Source organism: Oreochromis aureus, linkage group 5, assembly GCF_013358895.1.
Source record: "Oreochromis aureus strain Israel breed Guangdong linkage group 5, ZZ_aureus, whole genome shotgun sequence".
Classification (NCBI taxonomy): domain Eukaryota; kingdom Metazoa; phylum Chordata; class Actinopteri; order Cichliformes; family Cichlidae; genus Oreochromis; species Oreochromis aureus.
In genome coordinates this window covers 11,371,769-11,385,426 of record NC_052946.1, presented here as the reverse complement: position 1 = coordinate 11,385,426, position 13,658 = coordinate 11,371,769, and positions in this window count along the sequence as shown.

The window sequence follows — 13,658 nt, the reverse complement described above, 5'->3', positions numbered from 1 at the left end:
AAGGAGAAAGAGACTGAGAGGGGCCTAATGTTTATCACTGCAGGGAGTTGAATTCCAGATGCTGAGATAATGAAGAAAATAAGCAAACAATTATGCAAAAATAGACAAAGTAGGGGGAAAAGGCACAAGCAGACTGACAGACGACAGAAGAGATGTTCAAGCCAAACTGGACACGTTTTTATTTCTGCTCCCTTGAGGGGAGTTGTGGACATCACAGGGTCACAGCAATTGATTACTTTAACATTTTACTTGATGAAACCTTGCATCTATGTGCATCTGTATGTAAGTGCAGCTATGCAGAGGTTTAACTACTGTGTAGGACTTACAAATCTTATCATGTGTCGTATCGTATGCCTCTGACTTTTGCTAAAGCAACATGACCCAGAATTCAAAACCAAAACTAAGCCTGACATTCTTCCAGTCCAGCAGAGCGAGAGAATACATGGCCTACAAATATGAGTCTGACAGTAGATGTTGAGTTGTGCTGCGCTCCGTTCTCCATCTGTTTTAGTTTTGGAGTGGTTGCGATAACCTCAGCCTGACCCCTGATTGGTCTAATCTCACCCTTATCTTTTCTCACTGGTCAGCTGACAGAACGCCGCGCTGGGATTGGTAGGCGCTCGGCTAAGGAGGAGGAATTTGTTTAACGCTGTGTTGGGGTAGCAGTTAGACAGTGAGAAGTTTAGTCCACAGTCTAAACTGTAGCAAAGCTTCAAAACACAGAAAAACAAGCAGTGTTTGGAGCGGGAATTTAAAGAGCCAAACACTGAGCTTTCTCAGGCAGTAGCTCAGGAAGTAATCCTACATGACTGAATGTCAGTGAATTCACTCTAGGTGTCTGCGGTAATAGTTGAGTCAAACATACAGCGCGTCTTTGGAGAATATTGCAGGTACCCTTCACGTTTACACTGGTTACATAACTGCATCAGTGTAAACGTGTTTTCCTCGGCTTTACTGTAAAATCACAGTGATAAGAGCCTGTAAAGCACTGTGGTCGTGCTACTTTAAAGTTGCTGTAAAAGATACGACAAGCCGCTGTCCCACGTAGCAGCCTTTCCAGGCAGTCTGTTTGGAGGGCAGATTTAGAGCCAGATTAGATCAGAGGACCTCTGTTTATTTGTTTTGTTTTGGGAGGGGCCAAGCTCCTGAGGGATACCCCCACCCCTCCATCTCTCCACCCTGCACCCATCCACCCACCTACTATTCTACTATCCCTCCCCAGGATTCCCCCTCCGGGCACAGTCGACTGGAGCCCCCCTGACCTCTCTGTCACCCCTTCCTACCCCACGTTAGCCAAGGCATCCTGGGAACAAAAAAAACAACGAAAAGAAAGTGAAGGAAGATTCTGCTCTCTCTTCGTGTCTGCGGAACCAAATCACAACCAGACTTTTTTATTCGCGGATATAGGCAAGGCACACTGCCACCCAGGTAGGCAACCCTGGAGCTCTATCAGAGGTTCATCCCAGTGAGCTGACCTCGCTTTCATGTGCATGTGGGTCAGATGTGTTCTCTCACACCCAGTCACCATTCAAGGTGAAAGGATTAGCTGTGGTTGCAGCCGCATTTGTGTCTTGAGTGTGTTATGTAATAATTAATAATTATCAAAACTCCTTTTAGCTTTGCTTAGCTTTCAGAACAAATATGAGTATACGATAATGATTTGGTACCTATTTTTTTACTGCTTATGAAACGTTCTAGCTTCCATGACTGTGTACAGTCATCTCATTTTCCACCTATTCCCATGTCTTGTCAGTGAAACACTACCCATTTCTTCCGTTCCTTCTCTCTGTCTGTCCGGGCTATATGAACTGCATCAGTCAAGCACATGCACTTTCACATGCACACATTAACACACACCAAAAACGCTCCCCCACACCTCTGCTGACCTCGTCTTCATCTCCCACAAGGCCTTTGGGGTGAGGCAGCCTGGCACCAGACAGTTATTCAAACCCTCAGGCAGATTCACAACAGGTCAGAAACAGAGAGGGTTAGTGAGAGAGTGAGTGAGACAGAGAGCAGCTGATTATCCACTGATTAACTGGTGTGTTAATTCTCAGAGACAGTTATGACAAACTAACAGCTGACGAAGTGGCTAAAAGTTTAATGTGGGTCAATCAAGCCTACTATGAGCAAGGGGGAAGAGGCTGGAAAATTGTTCGCTTTGATGTTAAAGGAAATCCAAGCTGAGCTAACAGTAAGTAGTATAACAACTGTGTCTGGTAGTTTGGGATGGATCCTGGATAGATAAATGATACATTTACATATTTTCATATGTCATTATATAAATCAGAATGCATTTCTTGACCAGCTACAGCTGCCATCATTATCAGAGGAGGAACAAGAAGTACTGGATAGTACAATGGCTACCTGATAGAGTTTTATAAAAAAAAAAATGTAACCCTTTAAAGCCTGTACCATGAAATAAAGAACAGAAAATATTTTTAAAAAATAAAGCATTTATGGAACCGTTTGACAAATTAAAAAAACATAATGTTTATATTGAAATATTTGTATGGCTCAAATATGATACACTAGCCCTTATCTTGATACGTATGAGGAGTTCCTTGATAGAGCAACTCTTTGAGATTCATTAAGATTAGCTTTAATAACTCTCATATTAAAACCAAATAAATCCCCAACTGAATGTTCATCATATAGACCAATTAGTTTAAATTGGATTTGACACAAAAATCCTTAGAATACTTTGTAGTAATCTACACAGAAGCTCCCCAGCTAATAAACGATGATCAACAAAGCTTTGTGCAAAAAGGCGAGAATTCCACAATTTTAGGGCAGCATCACATTTCTTTATTTGCAGATTATGTCATATCTTTTCTGACTAATCTAAAAAAATGCAAAAATAATTGGGCGCTTACTAATCTGTTATTTTCTGTCCCACTTAAATGTTTAAGACCATCCAAAAAATTTTTAATATTAGCAAAGATAACACAATTAAATAAAAAAAATGTAGTTTTTAAATGATGACAAGAGGGAAATCCTGATTCAACTGTAAGGTAGATCAAAAGATCTCGGAAAGTAACACGCTATGCTACAGTCTGACAAGAAAAAAAAACCCAGGTGAGAAACAGATCTAAAAGACCTCAAAACACAGCACATCATGACATATTCTGAAGAACCAGCTGTGAAACAAAGTCATTGACATCGATCTGTCTCGAAAAAGTTACAAAGCCATTTCTAAGGCTTGGGTGAGAGCCATTATCTACAAATGAACATGGAATAATGAACCTTCTCACAAGTGGCCAGCCTAACAAAATGGCTCCAAAAGCACACCGATGACTCATCCAGGAGAACAAAGTCTAAAAAACTGCAGGCGTAGCTTGCCTCATTTAAGGTCAGCATTCATGATTCAATGAATAGAAAGACACTGGGCAAAAATGGCATCCATAAAACCACTGCTTACCAAAAAGAACAGGCTGGTTCAACATTCGCCAGAAAACATCTTGATAATCCCGAAGACTTTTGGTGAAAACTTCTGTGGACTGACGAGATAAAAGGTGAACTTCTTGGAAGGTTTGAGCCCCTTTATATCTGGCTGCTTTGCAGCTTCAGGACATGGATAACTTGCTGTTATTGATAGAACCCTTCTCACTGCCAAGAGCGGCACAACCAGTTTAGTTTAGGGGCGATTCGTTTTTCATTTAAAACTGCATTTTGCATTGACTCAGGCTGTCATTGTCTAATATTAACATTTGTTTCATGATGTGAAACATGTCAAGTGGGACAAATATGCAAAAAGGAAATTGTAACGGGACAAATACTTGTATTTCCATTAATGGATGTATAAATATATTAAAAATGACTATTATGTCTAAATTCCCGCATTATTTTCAAACAATCCCATTGCTGCTACTAAAAATGTTTTATAGTAACTATAAAAGATTATTTAGTTGGTTCATATGGAGCATTAGGAAACCTGGACTCAGCCTTAGGTTATTATACTTGCCCTGTGAGAGCTAAATGGCTGCCCAGCTGACTTCAGCATGATACTATTTCCGTACAACACTACCGCAGCCTGGGTAAGACTAGAATTAAAATCTACCATGGATCCTTTCTTTAAAAATACATTTACAGTCTGGCATGCTGCACAGAAACATATAGTTGACAGACCTTCATTGTCCCAATTTACACCTATCTGGGGTGATAAACAGTTTATACCTGGCACAAAATGCACCTTTAGGTAGTTTTCTAAGACAACTTTGACAATTGTCTCAGAGATATAAAATTCAAAAGAAACACTTCTTCAAGTATTTACAGCTAAAATAATGTTCTCATTCTGCTCTTAAAGAATAAACATGTAATGTGCATTCCATCATCAGCACTTAAGGAAATTACGGAGAGGACATATGTGTAAGTATTATGGGATATTAGTTATGTATCCTAATAAATAATCACAGGATAATTAAGTGATTGGAAGATAGATATGGGAGAGGCTATCACTTGGACAAAGTGGAATTATGGCTGTTTTAGTCTAAGTAGCTTGGAAAGAAAAGCATCTGGACTTCTTTAAGTTTCTTTGAAGACGTTTCACATCTCATCCGAGAAGCTTCTTCAGTTCTAAGAGCAACTGATGGAGAGCAAAATCTAGGATTCTCCACCTGTTGCTCTTAGAACTGAAGAAGCTTCTCGGATGAGATGTGAAACGTCTTCAAGGAAATTTAAAGAAGTCCTGATGCTTTTCTTTCCAAGCTACTTGGACTACAATGACCTGGATGACTGAGAACCTTCACAGACATATGCCTGTTTTAAAATAAAAAAAAACAAGGTCCTGGTTTGGCTCACAGGTTGAGTAGGCGACCATATGCTACAAGGCTAAATGCAGCTGCCCCGGTTTGCGCCTGACCCAAAGCTCTGTGCTGCCCGTTTGTTTCCCTTTTTTCTTGTTTCTTCTTCACTTGACTATGTAGTAAAGGCAAAAAATAAAAAGCAGATGATACACAAAATATTTAAACTGTGTCAGTACAAGTGGTTGATGCAAATGTATATGACTGCTGTCGAGCTACGTGTCCTGTTAATATTCCAGAGATGTATGCTAAGTGCCTGGATGAAAAAGGTACATGTAAATATACATATATGAAAATCCCTTTATGCCCCAAACTCTATGTTCTTGGAGTTTAAAAAAAAAAAAAAAAGAATTCAAAGACCAAACTGTTGTGTTGAAAGAATTCAGATTCGCCATTACTGACAATATGATGGTGAATCCATTTATTCCTTGTTGGTCTGGAGACACTAACTTTCATTGATAGAGGCAAGCGTAAAGACTTCATCTAGCTTTGGGAACCTTATATAAATATACATTTTTTTAAGTAATGCATAAGGCATAGGTCTACTGATGCAGGGTGAGTGTGTGTGTGTGTGTGTGTGTGTGTGTGTGTGTGTGTGTGTGTGTGTGTGTGTGGAGGGGGGGCTCTTTATCTTTTTTTGTAGTTTTTGTTTGTTCCTTTGCTCTTGGTTTGTTCCATATAAAAACACTGATTTTTTTTAAAGTGGTGTGTTAACATCGCATGGGGAAAATCACTTCTGTTAAACAGGGAAAACCAAAAACTGAGAGTTTTTGAAGTCTTTTTGAATAATATTCAAAGACTGTCTTACATTGTTTTCTGGACTCGCATTAGAAATTCTTTGGAAAAATGCAAAATAAAATTGAAACTAATGTACTTCTTTGGCTAATTATTACCTTTGTAGATTTCCGCTCAGTCTTTAAAACCTTAAAACTGGAAAAAAAAAATGTTTTTCAGCCATAAATTAATTTTGTTTTAATATATTTCATTTAATTTTAATCCCATGAAACAGGAAATAAAAGCTGTGGGGATGCTCTGACTGGATTAAAAGTCGTCTTTGTAAACGTTGTGACCCATGTCTTTGACACGCCTCCTTGAAGAAAGTCTCTTCATAACAGGAACAGCAAGAGATGAAGGTCTCTTTTTAAAACAGGACATGGGATGGGAGGCAGACTTTGGAGTCTTTGTTAGGCACGTGGGCCTGTGTTTTGTGTTGGTTTTGTTCTTCTAAATCCTCCTTGGTTTGTGTTTGTCTCCGAGCTCTGCTTTGAGCGATTAGGGACGAGGGTTTAAACAGCTTGGTTGAATGAAGACATAATTTCAGCCCTTTATTGTGGCTTTGAATAGTCTTTCTTTATATCAATAAATGACACTGGTTTGAATATTAGCTATAACAAAGGGCTGTTCTTTAAAGAGATACAGCCCAAAGTGTTTTAAGAATTTTTCTGTCACATTAGACTCCAGGCTGGTTTGTTCTTTTATTGCAGGGGACTATATTGTATTGGACAAGTGATGTCAGTAAACCGTGCCACCAGAGATGAGCCATATCACAAGAGGCATCGCTAGAAATCTGAGTTGTGCCATTAGACAGAGAGAAAGGCAGTATCTTGAGAGAGAGACACAGAACGAATTGTTCCACAACAGACTGACGGACCTTTTAGCCTTATCTTCCTGAGCTACTCTTACAGAAAACCAAGGAGAGGAGGGAAAAGAATGCCCTGCTCTTTCTCTCCCTCCCAATTCCCATTCTCTCATTTCTCCTGTCTGCCTCTCCCTTCCTTCTTCATTTCTTCTTCTTCTTTTGTCCATTGGTCTTTACCCAGTGTTTCTTAAAAAATCCTCTTAACCCCCGAACCTCCTCCCATTGTCCCCTCCCCTCCATATCTTACCTTGATGTTTTAATGCCTTGTTTCTCTCCTCACCCACAACAACCTTATCCCTCCTCAGCTCTTTGGAGAAGCCATTGCTCCTAGAGATTGTTAAAAGGTAGGTCTGTAAGCCACTTCTAAGCAGCGATTGGCTCTTGGAATAACAGTTTGAAAAACAGATCCCTCTCTCCATCTCAGGCTCACACTGTATGCGTGACAGCTTTTCAGGAGGGGTGCCGTACAAACACGGGCCCAGCCGCTTCTGCAAGAACATCTTATTTGCATTTGTTTACATGTGCCACTCTCTGCACGTTTGGATTTGCCGCATGTCACAGTGTTTTGGTGCAGCCCCTTGCCCGTATCTTGATACATGCAGACACACGCGCGCGCAACAGTATTTTGCTTGTGATGACACTGAGTCGTCCCTCTCCTCCCTCTCTGACAGAATGAAACGGATGGATAATTAGATATCAAAGGAAGGCAGGCTGGGTGTGGCGAGGCGCGCAGGCCCCTACGATGGTAAAGCACTTATTAATGAGATAGGCCTTATCTGCTCTCCTCCCAGGAATTCTGCCTTTGATCGGCCCCGACTCCGGACTTAATACATTTTTGATTGATAGGCCCAGATGACAGAGAGAAGCGGTGGGGATAGGGTAGGTGGGTGAGGGGAGTGTGCATGTGCATGCAGAGGTGGTGGTGGTGGGGTACGACCCTCAGATGTAACTGTAACGATGCCCTTCACATGATTGAATAACTTGTGACAATAATGTTTTACCTCATCGAATAGAGGCATATACAACTTAGGGGTGTTTGCATGATGAATAAATCTTAGGATCACCGTGCACGCGTGCAGCTGCACATTCCTCTGCCCACACAGACATAAATTCACGGAGACAACCCAGAAAGACAGGCCCATTCAGTCACCTTAACCCCAACTATAACTCACACACCGGGGCACCAGAAAATCTTTTCCCCAAGACAGAGCAGGCGAGGGGCAGGCCTGCGGAGGGGGACTGAGATAAGGCCCTATCCCCATATGAGGATGAGTTATGGCCCACCCAGGAGGATGTGGCTAGCAACGACCCACCCAGACACACTGCTGAGCTCGCGGGGATTGGTGTGGCTGCTCTGCTCCCGTTAGTGAGGCAGCGGGCGACCTCATCGACAGAGATAACGGCTCCGCTCTCAATAACACCTTGACCAGAGGGAGGAGAGGCAGCGGCGTCGAATCAGCGAGCGCCACACGAACCAAATCCACACAAATCATACAACTCCGCCCCCACTCCCATCTCTCTGCCCGACAAGAGGTGACTGAGCGTAACCATTACCGCGCCGTGTCACCTTGTTATGAGTCTCTGTCAGTGTGAGGCGTCGGGTAAATTAAAGAAGCCATAACTGCTGCTCCGTCACCTGCCTGTCAGCCCCCATTTATTACCATGCCAACGGGTGGAGGGATAACCCCACCCTCCCTATGTGAAATGGACAGATCGATCAGGGTGACAGGCACATTTCAGGTCTTCAAATCAATCAGACTAACAAAGGCAGTTGAAAGGGGAGATGTTTGTAAAGGGCCACAGGCGCCTTACATTTCCAGATGAGTCAGGAGAACAGGCGAGACTCAAACTTTACCTAATACCGTGGGTCAGTGCACGGGTCTCTGCTCTTTTTTCCTGTTATTCAGGTGTTGTGTCTCCATCACACAATAGCTTCGGAGTTTCATTCACTTTTGTGGGATAATTCACAGTGGATGGTGCTGTGTCAGTGGTCGAGAAATAACTGCAGGCAGGTTTTTAAGTCACACATCAAAGTTTTTATTTTATAGTCAGATGCGGCTTTAATGTTGGACTCAGCGTGAGAGAGCAGCTCCCCGAGAACAACGATGAAATAGAGGCAGCGCTCAACGGAGATGGGGTGGGAAGCGAGACAGCACGGGGAGGGGGTTAGATGATAAGAGTGGGAAGAACTGATAGAGTGGAGGGAGGGGAAAAATCGTGTAGAGAAAGAAAATGATTAAAAACAGCAATCACCCGTTGGAGACTGATAAACCAAGCAGTTGTTAATTGGAAGCGTGCAACTCGTGGGGATGTGGTTGGATTAGATTCACTTCTTCCCTTTGCTCTCTGTCTCTCTTTATTCTCTGCCCTCCTCCATCGACTCAAACGTGTGAGGACACAGTCCATAATCAAAAGTTAAAATGATCGTAATGAATGTAATATTTCTATTCCTCCCCCCACATTTGCCAATCAAAGGAGAGAAATTGAATGGACTCGGTTATAGAGTCCTTCTTTTTCCTTCTGTACGTCTGAAACAAACTTCCCTCACGCCATTTGTCAGAACATAAAATGAAAAAGGGTGACAGTTGGAGATGGAGAGACAAAAGGCGGTAGGTAGTAGCCTATTTTTGAATGATCTTAGTTTTTGGGGCATATTGGAGATGGGAGATGGGCGGTGGTCCATAAACAAAGGGCTGACAGCCCACCCATCACCTCGGCAAGTCTGCCTTGTGCTGCCTAGATAAAGCAGTGCTGCTGCCTTCTGTATCAACACCATCCATCATCCATCTTTGCCTGCCTGCCCTCCCTCGCATTCGCCCTCACATCATCCACTCTCACTCCCTACACCTGCCCCTCTGCCAGCTGTACCCTTTTACCCAATGGAGAAAACTTTCAATAGAGCAACTGCAACTATTTTTTTGTTTTCAGTTAAACCAAACCTTTGTTGAACATTTGTCCATACAAACTAACGTTTTACATGATTTCAGGGATCCTCTCTGCTGAATTATGCATTTGAAACCCAAGTTTGGAAGGATGAGCATTAATCACTGATACGTCCACCATCCCACCATCCTCTGAGCGCTCTCACATGCTTTTCATATTTGTCTTGCAGCACTATCGTACGATTCTGTCACATTAAAAAAATGAAAGGCTTTGTTTTCTTTTTTTATTTATTTCTTGAATATTTGACGACTGTTCACCTTCAGAGTATTTTGCTCGTCGAATCAGACAAAGCCGAGGTATGATTGAGCTTTGGCAAAGCAGTGCCTTTCCAATATTAGCCTGACAAAATATTAAACCTTGATTTAGAAAATTTTAGCCCCCCACAAAATGACCCTTCAGGCCACCATTGTTCCCTCGTCAATTTGGGTTTTGTATGAGCATCTCCGTCCTTTCTTTGTGGCCCGCGGGGAATGGAAATTATGCAAATGGAGATGGGCACTCTGAAGGAAAATGTTGACATCTCCCATCCACGCTGCCCCCTAAATACATACACATCATGCGCACACCATTCAGTTAGCTTTCTTTTGGCCCACTTTGGTGGGTCTGTCTCTTTTGGCTGTCTCTCAAGCGTACTTTAACAATTGCGGCCGTATTGCCTGCGCTTCAGCCTTTCTTCTATCCATCCATGGCCATTTTAGTCATGTGGACAGGTGCTGAGACAGGAAGACAGAACGCTGTCAGCAGCTGTAACAAACAATACTGGGTTATCTAACTTTGGAAGAAAGACAATGGAGGAATTAAAAGTTGTCTTGTGTTTGAGGAAAGGCGTGCTTTGATTACCCGCCTTCATCACTGCCACCTCTCCACATTTCTCCAAATTTTTTAACACAGTGTAGCCTTACACAATGAATGGCTTTTTTTTCCCTTTTTTCTTTTTTTTTGGCTTTAAAGACACGGACAATTTAGTAATAGTTTGCAGCGGTAGAAACTTTGCAGATGCATTTTTTATTTCTTTGGTGCTTCATTCAGTTCCACCAATCACAGGGGAATTAAGAGATAGAGTAGAGACCTGGAGACTGAGCAGAGCAGCACGGTCGGGGAAATGGCTCAACTAGCGGATGAATTAAAACGAATAAAAGCCAAGAAATGAGAAAATGGGCTATCACTTGTGCAGCATAATGAACAAAGTGCAGATATCACTGTCTTTATATGCCGGGGGGCTAGAAGCTCTATGTTCTCACACTAGAAGAACAAATGAGAGTGAACAGGGCCAGAAAGCATAATGACTGTCCATTAGGCCATCGCTAAAGTCTACTTCCTGTTGTTGATGCAGAATTTCTAAATTGTGGGAACACATCACGTGACCTCAGTCCACCCTCAATACCTCTGATCTGCCCTAAGGGTCCAGACATGACTCCCTGTGTATGAGAACGTGGGGTTCACTGAGAACTTTAAAGGCTTTCTGTGAGTCTCAAACTAGAGTAAATAACAAAGTGGGCTATTTTATAGAATGAAATGTAGTATAATATTATGACATCGTTGCAATAAAATGAGAATGAAAAAAGTTAGATTTTAAGAATGAAGACGCTTGTACACACCTAACCTGCTGATACAAGGTTTATTATTACTCTTTAATTAGTTTTCATGCATATGTACTGTTGTATGAATACTGAATATTTTTAAAACACTAGCAGCAACCTGCTCTGTATTTCAACATGGAAGCAAATTATGGTGCCTGTTAAGTTGCATACGGGCAAAGTATATTGAAAGTGACCTGTGAAAGAAACACAAACAGAGAACAGAACATTGCATTCACAAGGGGGATGATGGAATTTACATAATATATACAAAAATCAAAAAGTTGGGATTTATAATCAACGCTTTTTTTTAAGACACAGATGTTAGAAATTGGTTTATTTTTGTTTGGACGCTTTGATCATTATATTAACAAGCCCTGGAAACCCCTTCTGAACCACTGTTCAAAACCCAATGATATGAAGCAGATAAAAAATCTGTAGTTGAAGTCACTATGACCAGACGACCTTTGGAATTTCTGCTTGAAAATTAACTAAAAGATTGAATTTATTATTAGCAGGGCTGTGTCATATCATATCAGCCACGATACTGTCATAAGACGTGTCATTTCACAGTACTGATGATAGAGTTGCCATGACGTTACGTTCCCTAGCACACGAGACAAGCCCAGACACGTCTGACAGCGAGAGCCGTGTGTCAGCCTGATGATGATTTAGTAAAAAAATAGACATTTACAAAAATATGCGATAAACTGCTCCTGCTAAAGGTGTAAAGGTTAAAAAAAACTCATCCCAAGATAAAATATCCCAGTTGGAAAATATTTTTCATTTTCAGTTTTATTATATAACAATATTGTGCAGGCTCCTAAGAGTTACAAAGTTACATTACTTTAGTTTATGTCATTATCATGATGAAGCGCTGAGCATGTATGTGATATTTTTCATTAAAATTTCCAGAGAAAACACTACTTAGTCTACTTTTGTTCTGCAATTTAACTTATGCTGTGTTACTGTTGCACCATAATGCTGCTGCTAGCAGCCTGTGGCAGTAGATTAGCCAGTCTATTGTCAACGACAGTAGCCCACTGGAAAAAAAGGATAGATGACAGCCTTTGTTTGTTTGCACCGACATGCAGCATTTATTGGTGCAAACAATAAAATCAACACACAACAATAACAAAAAAAAAGGTCAGTAGCTGTTTCGATATTGTCAAAAATACAATTATCCAAAACTTACTTGAAATTTTGTGATATAATTCTGTGGCTATATCACACACTCCTAATTATCAAAATGATTTCTAATGAGTTTTTTGTTAATTGTCAGCAGCTTGAAAAGACTACACTTTTAAAAAGCAACCTAAATACAAAAATAAAAAGTTGGCCGTGACAACAATGGTAGGAAAAGTTTACTTTTGTGTGGTATTTAAATTGTTTTAAACATTCCAATTCAGAATTATGCATTTATTTTGTTACAGAAAATTGATTTCAGAGTGACTAAAAGTTACGAAGAAAAATGTCATTGGGTGCTGGTACTGAAGTCCAGCAACTCAAACCTGATGATGAAGTATTTTGTTTTTGTTTGATTAACTGAATAAGCCAGCAGCAGATGTTTGCATCTGTTTCTCTTATATATGAAGTGTCTGGGTTCAATTTGCTTAAAATACCTCCTGGAAAACCTAATAAATTCAACCTATCAAGGTTGCTGTACTGTGTTGCATTACATTTTTTATAATTTTGTAATTTTTTTTTACATCATGTTTGTTAATGGAGTGGATGAATGCACCATCATAACCACCACTTTAAAAATAAAAGCAGAATTTGGTGAAAGTAGAATTTTATTGAGGGCACAGTTTATAGGAGTGCATTCTATGCCCATCGTGAAGTGGTTTGAGTGCATATCACTTGTAAAGCAAAGTAATCAGATTTATTAGTGTCAAAGCATGACACTTTCATTGACTGAATGAGTTACACACCCCATAGACATGACAAATGAGCATGATCATTGCTTCATCATGAGTTCATAGCTGCATAACTCTCAGCTCTAATGATGATGATCTTCAGTCACGCGTGCCCAAAGAAAGATCCTTAGGCTTGCTATGATCTTCATTAACCCCAATGACTCAGCTGCTAACACTAAGACCCCCCATAGCTTAAAGTTCATACATCACACAGGCATTGCCGACATCTCAGTCAGTCTGGTGGCTAGACTGACATGATCGGATGTGACACAAGCAGACAGAGAGTGGACAAGTGCAATATGTGGGAGAGAGGAGAGAGAGGGAAAGGAAAAGCTTTTCATGATTTTAGTGCTGAGGAATGTTATGTGTTGGAGGTCATGTGAAACACCGCTGGCACTCTGAATAACCTTCAGGAGGGCGATTGCGACATGACCCGGAAGTAGTCGGGTCACGAGTCAGGGCAGAAGGCTCGACTTTGTTGACAGCACCCTTTCCAATCTATATACAACTCTCACTCCTCGGCTTCCTGGGAACCTTACTCCCTGGTTGTTCAGTTTAAAGGGCTCTGTCCACACAGGAAAAGACGTGTTGACACGACCGAGAGAAGCATAGAGAGCCATTGTTGGCATCGGGGATATCAGGGAGACATTTTCTAGAGGTGCGATCTGAGAAGAAAACTTCCCCAAGAAGTTCTGTGGCGGACCAGTCAAAACCACATCTCGATATTTTGATACAACTCACTGATCAAACCTCCTCTAGTTCACAGTTTCAAACCAAGGGG